Source organism: Taudactylus pleione, unplaced genomic scaffold, assembly GCF_031769625.1.
Source record: "Taudactylus pleione unplaced genomic scaffold, aTauple2 ptg000375l, whole genome shotgun sequence".
Classification (NCBI taxonomy): domain Eukaryota; kingdom Metazoa; phylum Chordata; class Amphibia; order Anura; family Myobatrachidae; genus Taudactylus; species Taudactylus pleione.
Window position 1 is genome coordinate 1,539,245 of NW_028284776.1, and position 11,505 is coordinate 1,550,749.

Here is an 11,505-nt window from a genome sequence, read left to right on the forward strand (position 1 = left end):
CTTTAACATATTGAGGTGTGTTTGGATGTCAGTAGCAAAGTGTCACGATCACCGTGGAGAAATCCCCTTTGGAGGGAGTGAAAGCTGAGGTCCCCGGTTGAGGGAGGAATCGGAGGCGTGGCACCTGAATATATGATCTCCTAATCCACGGACATCAGATGTTGAAGAGACCAGTCCAAAGGCGTGGAGTCTAACCAGCTGGGAGGTTTCTGCAGTGACCCCACCAATTGGGATAAGGGTTTAAGCTGCACCCAACTGGCAGGTCACAGCCCTTTGGACTGGTGTCTGATACCATGGGAATAGAGACAGATATAAGTGGCCCAGGAGATATACTTCTAAAAGAAGCACCTGTACTGGAGATGGATACTTGTACTAGAATGCTGGTATCACTAGGTGTCCCGTGATGACAGGGAGAGCACTTGAGAGTTGTACACTAGAGAGGAACCTTCACGCAATACTGCGTCAATAGATGCAATAACTTGTACACCAGTAGGGGGTCCTTGACGCAATGCTGCATCGAGCTAGGCACAGATAACTGGTACACCAGAAGGGGTCCTTGATGCAACCCTGCGTCGGAATCTGGTATTTGTAGCACACACAAGCAAGATGATAGAGCACTGTTGCACGGGGAGTTGGTATAGCTGGCACACAGGCTAGATGTTCAGGATGCACTGTTGCACAGGGAGTTGGTATAGCTTGCACACAGGCTAGATGTTCTGGATGCACTGTTATACAGGGACTTGATATAGTTAGAACACAGGCTAGATGTTCTGAATGCATTGTTGCTCAAAGATCTGATACTGGAATCACAGAGGAACCTGGAATGAGGTAACAGCAAGAATACACTCAGTAGCGACAACGTTGCACAGGCAACTTCCTGCTGTCTGGAGGCCGGCTTTATACCCTGCAGTAGCAGATCATTGGCGGACAGTGTCAGCTGACCACCACCATGCTACCATTGGGTACAGGTTAGTCAGGTGATGCAAACTGTCATGGCTGTGTTTATGACGGCAACTGCAGTAACCCTGCACAGCTCACGGCAGTCTACATGGCTCTAAGAATAATCAGCACGTCTTTCTCCACTGCACCTGGCGTCTGACCACACGGTGACCAGGGGAGCCGGCGCTGGGGTGAGTAACGGATGAACCTGACAGTACCTCCCCCTTTCAGGGCGGACTCTGGACACCCACAAGGCTTCTCAGGAAATCTTCTGTAAAAAGCTTGCACAAGTTGAGGAGCATGGACTTCAGTTCACGTCCGTTCTTCAGGTCCACGTCCACACGTCTGTTCACGTCAGTTCTTCAGGTCCACGTTGATCCACGTCCGTTCTTCAGGTCCATTGCCTTTCCAGTCAATAAGGTACTGAAGACCACTGAAACGATGACAAGAATCCAGGATCTTCTCTACCTCAAACTCAACCCCCCGATGAGTCTGAACTTGAGGAGTTTTAGGAGGAGACTGTTGAAACTAAGTACCAATGGGCGTAATAAGGACATATGGAAAGTGTTGGAAATCCTTAACTGAGGAGGAAGCTCCAACCTGCATACCACAGGGTTTATTACCTTAAGGATGCGGTACAGTCCGATGAAACAAGGTGCTAGTTTCATACTAAGAACTCTCAGGCGGATGTTTTTAGAAGACAGCCATACCCTGTTCCCAACTCTCAGGAGTGGAATGACAAGACGTTTCCTGTCTGCAAATTTCTTGTAGTTACAGAAGGTTTGTCTCAAGGAACAGTGAACCTCCATCCAGAGATCAGAAAATTAGCTCCCCAATTTGGGAACGGCAGGAACTTCCATAGGTGGTAGGTCTTGGAAATTTGGCACTCGAGGGTGCCTACCATACACTGTAAAGAATGGGGTAGAATTCGAAGAGGAGTGATACCTGAAATTATGGGCAAACTCTGCCCAAGGTAACAAGTCGACTCAATCATACTGAGAGGAGGGCATGAAGATTCTAATAAATGTTTCTAGCTCTTGGTTTACCCTCTCCATCTGGCCGTTAGTCTGAGGATGATAGGCCGAAGAGAACTTCAATCTTATCCTGCCAGAAGTACAGAGCACCCTCCAGAATCTTGCCACAAATTGTACTCCCAGGTCAGACATGATCTCTCTCAGTAAGCCATGGAGCCTGAAGATCTCTCGGATGAACACTTTAGCCAACTGTGGAGCCGAAGGAAGGCCAGTTAAAGGAATGAAGTGGGCCATTTTAGAGAAGCGACCACGACCCAAATAGTATTATGGCCCTTGGAAGATGGTAGTTTGGAAATAAAATCCATAGAAACATGGGTCCAAGGAGTATTCGGCACAGGCAATGGTCATAGAGGGCCTACAACTTTACTTTGACTGGATTTATGCTGGGCATATTTAGCACAGGAAACAATGAAATTACGGACGTCCTATCGCATGGAAGGCCACCAGTAGGACCGTTGCAATAATTTTAATGTTTTGTGGATGCCAGAGTGACCGGCAAAGAGAGAAGCATGGGCCCAAGTCAGTAATTTTTTCCGAATTTGAAACTCTACGAAAATTTTGCCCAGAGCAGTCAGAATTTGTGACGAGCCAGGACAAGAGGATTTCAGTATAGTTTCAGTCTGTGGCAGATCTTCCTCCAGAGGAGACAAAAACGATCGAGATAGCACATCCGCTTTTTTATTTAGGACCCCAGGACGGAATTGTAGTTTAAAGTCGAAGCGTGCGAAGAAGAGTGACCAACGAGCTTGTCTGGCATTTAGGCGATGAGCCATCTGGAGGTAACAAGATTCTTGTGATCAGTGATGATGGTGAATGGAAACTTTGCCAAGTCCAACAGATGTCTCCATTCCTCCAATGCCAAACGCATGGCCAACAATTCTTGGTCTCCAATCATATAATTCTTTTCTGCTGGAGAGAATTTCCTGGAGAAATAACTGCAAGGATGATTCTTCTCATCGTCTCCCAGTTTCTGAGAGCACCGCTACTACACCTACAGAAGAAGCATCCACCTCGAGGATAAAGGGCTTTTCAAGATGTTGCTGATGTAGAATTGGAGCTGTGGAAAAGGCAGACTTTAACTTTTGAAAAGCGGCAATGGCTGTGGGCGACCAGTGGGAAGGATTAGAGCCCTTCTTAGTGAGGGCCGTGATAGGCGCTACTACTGTGAGAAATCCAAGATGAACAGTCTTTAGTAATTTGAGAAGCCTAAGAAGTGTTGTATGGACATCAGAGAAGTTGGCTGAGGCCACTCTTGAATAGCTCTCAAATTATCCGGATCCATCTTTAACGAGCTGCCAGAGATGATGTGCCCCAGAAATGTCACGGAGGACTGCTCAAAGAGACACTTGGATATCTTCCCATACAGACTGTGTTCTTGAAGGCGAGAGAGGACTTCCTTGACATGACATCAGTGGGTCTGTAAACTCTCAGAGAAGATCAATATATTGTTGAGGTATACCACCACGTATTTGTAAAGAACATCCCTGAAGACCTTGTTGATATACCCCTGAAAAATTGCTGGAGCATTACATAAGCCAAATGGCATTCCCAAATATTTGAAGTGTCAGTCAGGTGTATTGAACACAGTCTTCCATTCATCGCCAGATTTAATGCGAATCAAATTGTATGCTCCCCGAAGATCCAATTTAGTAAAGAAGCAAGCACCCTGCACCTTGTCGAAAAGTTCCAAAATGAGGGGCAAAGCACACCGTTTTTTGACCGTGATTGCGTTGATGCCCCTGTAATCAATACATGGCCTGAGCCTCCCATCTTTTTTCTCCACAAAGAAGAACCCTGCTCCCGCAGGAGAAGAAGGTCTTATAAATCCCTTAGAGAGATTCTACTTTATATATTCCGTTATTGCCGTAGTTTCTGGCACAGAGAGAGGGTAAACTCGACACCTAGGGGGCACTTTCCCCGGTATCAGATCGATGTTATAATCCCAAAGGCAATAAGGCGGTAACTTCTCTGCCGACTACTCATTGAAGACATCAGCAAATTCCTTGTATGCACTTGGCCAGCGTGGATCAGGAAGACCTTCCTTTTGCTTGGACACTAGGGAGGACTGCATAGAGAGGGAGTGAGTACATTCGGGGACAACTCAAGACAGACACCGGTGGAAACCATTTGGACTCCAGGCAAGGACTTGCATCGTAGACCAATTCAACATGGGGTTGTGTTTTCTGAGCCAGGGTAGTCCCAAAACTATTTCATAGAAAGATCTGGAGAGCATGAGAAGCTCCAAAGTTTCCTGATGAAGGCAGCCCACCTGAAGAGATACTGAGTGGGTAATGAAGGAAATCGGATTACCCAAGATTATGCTGCCAGCTACCCCGGTAAGATCCAACTTAGTTGATGGGATTGATGTGTATACCCAAGGAAATAAAATTTCCTGCTGCCCCTGAATCTAGTAAAGCCTTCAATTCCTTTGGTTTCTCCGTATAGGAAAGCATGACAGGTAAAAAACTATCCATGACGTGGGTAGGCTTAATCAGTACCCCTAACTGGATGCTCCCAAAACCAGTTAGGGTCTTGCGTTTCCCACAAGGAGAGGACAATTCTTTAACACATGATCTGGAGCAGCACAGTAAAGGCAGAGTTTATTTTGAAACCGGCGGGTTCTTTCCGCGAACAACAGATGAGATCGGTTAACCTGCATTGGTTCTTTTCCGCTAGAACTGGAGGAAAGGAAGGAACAACCAGTTTGAGACTGCAGATACTGTAGGCGATCCCATCGGCCTCTACTAGCAGTACGCTCCGGATGGTGTAAAAGAGATACTACTTCGACTCAGGAAGATCACCGGAAGCCAGCTCATCCTTCATCTTCTCTGAAAATCCATGGAGGAAGGCTGCCTTTAGAGCCTCCACGTTCCACTTTAATTCTGAAGAAATAGTTTGGAACTTAACCACGTACTGTCCAACAGTACGGGTCCCTTGACGAACTTGTAACAGGCCAGAAGATGCAGAAGCCGTGTGAACGGGCTCATCGAAGATTCGCTTGAAAGAAGAAATGAACAGGTCATAGTTAGAGACTATCGAGTCAGCCCGTTCCCACAAAGGAGAAGCCCAGTCTAAAGCTGTCCCGGACAGTAGAGAGATAACATATGCCACTTTAGATCTCAGGGTGGGAAAATTTTGCAGCAAACATTCGAATTGTATCTCACACTGGTTGCTAAACCCACAACACCGTGGAGGATTCCCATCAAAACGTTCCGATGATGCTAGTTGAAGGTGGGTTTTAGGATTTCTGGAGCCTGAAGGCGGAACTGGAGGAGTAGATGGGGATACCGCTGCAGAGGAAGGAACAGTGTAGCCAAAGAGGCCTGCATCATCATTAGTTGTACAGAAAGCTCTTGCAGATACTGGCCCACCTGGTGTTGAGCCGCCTCCTGATTTTTCATGCGAGTGGCAAGGTCCTGTAATGCGCTCGCCACCGAGGAACAAGTAGCTTCCATTTGGCCTGTGCAAACTGTCATGATTCCCTTGGAGAAATCCCTTTGGAGGGAGTGACAGCTGAGGTCCCTGGTTGAGGGAGGAATCGGAGGCGTGGCGCCTGTATATATGATCTCATCCACGGATGTCAGACATTGAGACATCAAGACCAGTCCAAAGGCGTGGAGTCTAACTAGCTGGGAGGTGTTCTCCAGTGACCCCACCAATCGGGATATGGGTTTAAGCTGCACCCAACTGGCAGGTCGCGGCCCTTTGGACTGGTGTCTGATACCGTGGGAATAGGGACAGATATAAGTGGCCCAGGAGATATACTTCTAAAAGAAGCACCTGTACTGGAGATGGATACTTGTACTAGAATGCTGGAAGCACTAGGTGTCCTGTGATGACAAGGAGAGCACTTGAGAGTTGTACACTAGAGAGGAACCTTGACGCAATACTGCGTCAACAGACGCAAAAACTTGTGCACCAGTAGGGGGTCCTTGACGCAATGCTGCATCAAGCTAGGCACAGATAACAGGTACACTAGAAGGGGTCCTTGATGCAACCCTGCGTCGGAATCCGGTATTTGTAGCACACACAGGCAAGATGATAAAGCACTGTTGCACGGGGAGTTGGTATAGCTGGCACACAGGCTAGATGTTCAGGATGCACTGTTGCACGGGTAGTTGGTATAGCTGGCACACAGGCTAGATGTTCTGGATGCACTGTTGCACAGGCAGTTGTTATAGTTGGCACACAGGCTAGATGTTCTGGACGCAATGTTGCTCAAAGATCTGCAACTGGAATCACAGAGGAACCTTGAACGAGGTAACAGCGAGAATACACTCAGTAGCGACAACTTTGCACAGCAACTTCCTGCTGTCTGGAGGCCGGCTGTATACCCTGCAGTAGCAGATCATTAGTGGACAGCGTCAGCTCTAAGAATAATACTCACCGTGTCACTCTCTGCCGCACCTGGTGTCTGACCACACGGGTGACCAGGGGAAGCCGGAGCTGGTGTGTTTAATGGCCGATCCTGACACAAAGATTAGGATGTAATCTGTTAACGTAGTGTAGGTCCCGGAAGATTTCATTGACACAGTTCTAGAGTATGCCTGGGGCATTGCACAGACCAAATTACATAACCAATTATAATGCCCATCTTAAGTATTGAAGGCTGTTTTCTCTTCTCACCATCGCATATTATGATTATGATGTTTAGACTATTTACATTAGAACAATCCCGCACCAGTATTTAGATGACCTGTAATATTTATTATCCAATAACTATTGGTTCTATGGGCCTGATTCAGAGCCGGACGCTAATCTGTGTTCACCCGCAGTGCGTGCGAGCATAAATATGGTAAATGCCCTCGCACGTGTGCTCGCTTGTAACTAGGCAGCCGCCCCATATTCTCCCTACTCCTCTAAATAGCGAGCGACAGAATTAGCGAGCGGGCCACTCGTTTTTCTCTTTGTTTTATTGTGGTTGCGCTCGCAGAGTATTTTCCTGCAGTAACCCTGTCATGTTTTGATTGGCTTCTGATTTCATTCCCAAAGCATCCATCAATCGATTGATGTCAATCATTTAATTAATTTGCTGAAGTGATGTCCAAATGTTGGTTCTCTTACTTTTTTTTTCAATTGTCAATAAACTTTATTTTTTTCTTGTTTGTTTCTTTTTTCAATGTTGCAAAGGTTTAACCCTACGTGTTTTTTTTTGTCCTGGATATTGTTTTGTTTATGTCCAAAGATTGTTTTCTTGTTACTAATGCTGTCCATCGACTAGGCGATTATACCTAGCGATGGAGCGATAACGACGGTTGTTATCGCTCCATCGCTTGGTAATCGCCCGCAAATCGGGCAGTAAAAGGTTAAAAACGACCAGCGATGCGCGTGCCCGCTGGTTGTTTTTAACATCAATCATTGCCCGAACATAACGGTCAACCTGACGACCGCCGTCAGGTTGCCATGTTCGGGGATGATTGATCTGCATACACTGTATGTGTGTATGCAGTTCACCCCGCGGGAGACGACGGCGTCGTAATCGTGCCGTCGTCCCCCGCATCGTTAAATAGATGGGCAGCATAAGTGAACTTTGCAAATAACTGTATTTGAATGTATGGGTATTTGTTTGCCCTTAACTTTGCTTACGCACCTAAACGCATGAAGCCAATCATAACTCGCAATATTATGAATTATTATTGTCACATGACTCATGCATTAACCAATCGAAGTTAGCATTGGTGTTTGATGAAAGTTAATTAGCCAATCATATTTGTTTTTAACCTGTACTAATTGTGGTTTATGAAAAAATCTTCATTGCCATCATGAGAGCGGCTGCCTTTACACGGCATGAGCTGGCCATTTTGACTGAAACAATGGACCGCTGCTTGGGCACTCTAGCCCCCCCATACCAAACAGCATCAAACGGCATGCGTACGCGGAGGTGCGTCGACGCCTACGTGTGTTGAGGTTCCGCCCACCATTGGGCAACTCGAAAGGCGGTGGTCCGACTTACGCCGTCGTTCACTTGCCCTGCTGGCATCTCTGCGGCTGCGTAAGTTTATTTCTATTAATAGTTTAATGTGTCTTCTAAATGTAACTTCATATTGGACTTTCTAAATCTAAATATGCCTTAATGTGTGTGCATTTAGTCTACAGTATGGGCCTACTGTACTTTGCTCTTTTTTTAAAATTCATTGTCCTTTTTTTTTTTGTTATTGTTTTTAAAAGCACAATTTAATTAAAATCCGTATATTCTAATATATTTTAGTTAATCAAATATGATATGGATATGTTTTTGCTGCTAAAAGTACAAAATATTTTTAAAAGCTAAATCTAATTATAAATATGCTTCATTTAGGTCAACAGCGGATACAGAGAGCGAGGAGAAGGGCTGGAGATCCACAGCCAGAGGCACCCATTCCTCAAAGCCCCTCCCTGCCCACTCCCAAATTATCCCTGACCAACCCTTCCAATTTTCCGCTCCCTCCCCTGCCCACTCCTCCCAAATTACCCCTCCCACCTCTGCCCAACCCTCCCAAATTACCCCTCCCTCCCCTGCCCACTCAATCCAAATTACTCCGCCCTCCCCTGGCCAACAGTCCCAATTGTCCCCTCTCTCCCCTTTGTACTCCTCCCAAATTACCCCTTCCTCCCTCCATCAATCACCAATTTTTGGCCGACACCTCCATTTGATGAGGATTTGGGGCGGATTGCCCCTTTGGCAGATTTTGGAGGTATGTTTGTTTTTTTTTGTTACTAATATATATATATTTTTTTTTTGATTTGTTTTTTCCATTGGACTGTATGCCTACACTCTTTGAAACTGTAAACAAATGGAATCCAAACATAGAAGTACCCCTTTTTTTGTGGTGCTATGCCCATACTTGATTTGTTTGCATTTTTTATTTTAAAGTAAATATGTTTCAAATTGGTAACATGGAGCTACTCTCACTAATTTTAACATTATTTTGTGTTGCCTAAACCCAAGTCATTTGTCTATTCTTCATAATGCTTCCAATATCAGCATCCTCATTATTTGGTCCACATTTATTTTACATTTCAAAATGACTTGGAAATTATATTTTGCGTAACACATTATCAGGGAAAATGACAAATATCAAATTTATGTTGGAGGTGTGAGTTTACATTTCCAATATTTTTTTTATGTGGACGTATTTGGTTTTTTTTTCTGCCCTTTACAAAATTGGCCCTTAAACATTTTTGTACGGACATACTATATTACTTCCGTGTCCAAAATAGACTACTTTGAGTTGGCCCATGCCACACGCCAACACATGGCTTGTGTGTTTGAGCCTGTTTGTGTCATTTTCCCATATTGACACTTGAATTACTCTTCATTCATAACCTTGAGTGGCCTACCCACTCTTACATGGTCCTTTGTCATGAGGACATGCCTTTTTAGTTAGGCTAATGGCTTAATATCATGTAATATAATGTTTGAAAGGGATTCACCAAATGCAGAATAGTAGCCTCACTTGCAAAATTATTACACGATTGCCTAAATACTGTATGTTAACATCTATGTACTGTTTTTTTCAGTGATGTTTTTAGCCACAAAACTATTTGCAAAACTACATGTTTGATATTTCATTTTGTTTTTTAATCTACTGTTAATCTAAGTATATTATATTGATTGTCAACATGTTTTTTGCTTTTCACTCTATCAACAGATTCCTGGATGTTACCTGCCCAGATTGTGCAGGAGCTACAATCTGGCCGGGCCCATTTAAGCCACATGGACGCCTGTTTGGTGAATATTGTAGCATTATTGCAGCCAAAATAGTTTTTTTTTATTTTGAATATTTAATCATTTGTGACATTTTGCTAATAAACATTTTTGGTTTACAATTGACTCCTTCTTCACATATTACTACATTACATTGTGTTGCATGGGTTTAGGATACTTTTGAAAATGTTATGTGTTCAAATAGGCAAAAGTGTCATTTCGATGGGTATCATGGCCAACACATTTCTACTGGCGTAAGAATAAAGCAAGATCTTTTAGTTTAAGCAGGTTTTTTTTAGGGATGTGCAGGCTCGGTTCTACTCGGTTCCGTTCGTTTTTTTTTACCGAATCTTATTGGCTATCCAAAACTCGTGACAGCTGAAACCCAATAAGATTCGGCAAAAAAAAACGAACGGAACCGAGTAGAACCGAGCCTGCACATCCCTAGTTTTTTTATTGACAAATAGCGACATCTTTACACTACATATCAGTTTAGTTTAAAAAAACATAATCAACAGGTTAGCCCTTCTACCCCTATGTAGTATATGTACATAACGCATTTGTCAAACATTGTGTGTTTTAGAACATGCTTAAAATGGGGCAACCAGATTACCTTCAAAAAACACACACACACACACACACACACACACACACACGTCTGTTTGTTTTTTTTCAAAGTTTTAGGTGAAAATAACCAGGAATGTTCCTTGGCTTTAGCTTGCAAACAAAAACAAACACAATGTAGAATAATACAATTTATTGGGCACGCCAAAAAACACATTTTCAAATATAAAAAAAAAAAAAATAAGAAACTGGTAGAAGATGGAGCATGACAACATGTTGGGGAAATCCATTCCAAGATTTTTTCCATGTCCAAAACACAAAGTTTGAGATAATGTGTGTTTGTTTGTGATTTTTGGGTTGAAGACAAGTTGTTGATATGTAATAAAATCTAAAAAAATGGTAAACATCACCGCAAAAAAACAATTAAACAAGGGATAGCTACTCAACATAAATGGACTAAAACTGACAAACAAATTTAAACATATACTGCAGACCAATACGAAATTACCTGAAATAACACACAAGCACAGCATTCGGCAAGGCATCCTTTTTCTGCATTTGGACTCAACTCCTTATGGCGATGTTATGAAAGATCCCACACAGGACCACTATTTTAGAAACCATGGCCGGCGAATACATTAGTTCGCCAGCAGTGTGGTGTAGGCATCATACAGTGCTCCACCACCTGCCTGGTGGCAGTAAATGCGGCATTATATTGATTTGTGGCACTGGTGTGGGGGCCAAATAAGGAGTCAGCAGCCAGGGCATGTAAGAATAACCATTGTCTCCTACCAAAAAAAAAGGAAAATAAAAATGAATAAACCAAACATTGTAACAAAGACGGACTGAGCTACACCAAAATTTAAAAAACTTAACTAAAAGCCACACATCACAAGCTTGAAGATTGTCGAATTTTGGCCAAGGCCCTGATTGCCAAATGACAAAGGCATCATGTGCACTCCCCGGAAACTTGGCATTCAGGGACAGGATCTGGAGGGAGGCATCACATACCAGCATTACATTCAAAGAATGAAAGTTTACGGTTACTAAAAATAGCCTCCTGCACTGCAGGAGGCTGCAGTGGTATGTGAGAACCATCCACAACCCCTATGATGTTTGGAAAGCCTGCAATTTAAAAAAAAACTGCTGCTTTACCACAGCAAGGGAACCCATATCCAATGGCATTGTCACGGCCAGGGTATTTCAGCATGGCGCTAGGCGAGTGCTACCTGTGAGGTCATTGTGGCGCGGGCTGTCTGGTGGCGGAGCTGGTGTCTGGCG

The 11,505-nt window shown here is 44.0% G+C and overlaps 1 long non-coding RNA gene across 1 annotated transcript in view; it reads left to right on the forward strand.

Moving 5' to 3' along the window:
- LOC148508157 (uncharacterized) overlaps nucleotides 1–9,703 on the forward strand; it is a 34,537-nt gene extending 24,834 nt beyond the window's left edge. Inside the window, exons 2-3 of the long non-coding RNA XR_015869618.1 lie at nucleotides 8,272–8,647; nucleotides 9,605–9,703. This is a non-coding gene — a long non-coding RNA (uncharacterized LOC148508157). The remainder of the gene's footprint in view (nucleotides 1–8,271; nucleotides 8,648–9,604) is intronic.
- The last annotated feature ends 1,802 nt before the right edge of the window (nucleotides 9,704–11,505 follow it).